General features: G+C 34.1%; 1 long non-coding RNA gene across 1 annotated transcript in view; it reads right to left on the bottom strand.

Annotated features, from left to right (window-relative positions):
• Positions 1-1,082: 1,082 nt before the first annotated feature.
• The window catches only part of LOC106726712, an 11,110-nt gene continuing 10,184 nt past the window's right edge, over positions 1,083-2,008 (bottom strand). The window contains exons 3-4 of the long non-coding RNA XR_001362797.1: positions 1,774-1,777; positions 1,083-1,093 (exon numbers count right to left, since the gene is read on the bottom strand). This is a non-coding gene — a long non-coding RNA (uncharacterized LOC106726712). The remainder of the gene's footprint in view (positions 1,094-1,773; positions 1,778-2,008) is intronic.

Genomic DNA, 2,008 nt, shown 5'->3' with positions numbered 1-2,008 from the left:
GCTGAGGTTTCTCTCTCAGTCATGCTAAGAACCACAAATGCTGATCCAGCCACAACATTGGTTCAGAAAGGGGGCTCACCTTGGGTCCAGGGTCCTAATACCTCCAGGCATTTCTAGCCAATAGTATCATTAATAAGCTGAGACCAGCACAAAACAATTACTCTGATGCCAAAGACACTCAAAAACATCCAAAATTAAGAAAAGTGCAGATCATTTTTTCTACTAAATATAGATGAAATAATCCTCAACAAAATATTAGCAAACTGAATTCAGAAGCATATAAAAAGTATTATATACCATAACTAAGTGGGATTTATTCTGGGAATACAAGTGTCAATGAAAAGAAAACTGAATCTCTGGAAATGTAAAGAATTTTTATTTGGGCCCATCTGAGGACTGTAACCTGAGAGCCGAACTTCAAGAAACCTTGAAACAGTGCTCCAACTTTGAAAAAGTGAGGGGTGCTTATATAGGCAGAGGAGTAAGCAAAAAGTACACCTGGCTCATTTTTAATTAGGGTACATATATTTCAGTGGTTAACAATTTTACATGAAAGGAAAGGATGTATATGAAAATAAGGTTGGGTTTGGAAACAATTAAATTGCCTTGAAACTCTTTGAGATGCATTTTATCTTGTGGATGACAAAAAGGAGTTCTATGGAGAGTAACCTCCCTAGAGGATTTGATCATAAATTCCTAACTGGACAGGTTATGGTGGGGTGTCATGCCCCAGGTACATAACTTTTTAGTAAAAGGCTTATCTTTGCCTTAAGCAAGCCCTGCCCATTGTTTTTATGCATCTAGATTAACATACCTTTGAAATGCTCCCTTTCAGACACCTCAAGAGAACACATAATCGTAACTATCCTATAATCTCATCCTTGCTTGCTTCCTCCCACCTTCATATAATCTTCCTTATGTTCCCTCCTTAATCTTAAATGCATAAAAGAAGCTGAAAAACTGTTGTTCTCTGGATCATTTGAGATCTTGCTCCCAGACATGTCATCATTTGTCTTAAATAAACTCTTATAAAAATTCTCTACAGGTTTGGACATTTCTTACATTGATAATCTGGATATAGAAAGAACAGGCACTGTTTTCTGTAATCACTGATATATATGACTATTCCCCATGGTTTGCCATAGGATGAATTTTTAGATAGACTATTCTTCCCTAGTTACTGATTTAGTCAGAAGAGCTTAAGCCCCATTTCTTTCCTCATTTCCCCCTTTTGGTCATAAATCAATCCAGAAGATGTATTGATGACTATTTTGATAATTGCTCAGTCTCACGAAATAAGGAAGGCTCATTCCTAGGACTTTATCTGTGGTTATGTTAGACAGTTTACAGCATTTTTCCTTCTGGCCAATGGGGAGGAAGAGGCTTTTAGGTAACCTGGAATATGAGCATGGGCCAAATTATTGTTTTTTAAGAATGGTTTTCCCATTAAGTTTAGTCAGGCATTTGACAGTTAAGGAAAAAAGCTCTGGATCATTTCTAATCTATGGGCTATCATGATTTGAGTTTTGTTATTTCTGTTGTGCATCTTCCTTCTGCATCTATTAACATAATAAAAAGAGAAACAATAAAAATAATGCAACCACGATTTTTGGTTAATAGTATGTGACTTAAAGTTATGTTAACAGTGAGGAAAAGCAAAAGGTAGCTAGTAAAGAATCAGTGTCGTCATCATCATCATAATGAATGATTAGAACATCATTTTCTTTTTTTTCAGTTTTAAGTATTCATTGCTCTTGTCTTCAATGCAGGTACTTAACTCTAAGTATTTATAATTTAATTTTTTAAAATCACCATTTTTCACTACAGGCTCATAAAATTCCTCAAAATTTAATTTTCAGTGTTTAGCTCTAGCACAGAAAATACAGAAATAGTTTATTCTTTTATTTCCAAACTACTATTCTTTTTTTCCCCTTGAAATTATTTTTCATTTTATTATTATTGTTATTTTTAAATTAAATCTTTATTGTTCAGATTATTACAGTTGTTC

Source organism: Myotis brandtii, unplaced genomic scaffold (genome assembly GCF_000412655.1).
Source record: "Myotis brandtii unplaced genomic scaffold, ASM41265v1 scaffold3050, whole genome shotgun sequence".
Lineage (NCBI taxonomy): Eukaryota > Metazoa > Chordata > Mammalia > Chiroptera > Vespertilionidae > Myotis > Myotis brandtii.
This window is presented reverse-complemented; position numbering and strand designations above follow the sequence as displayed.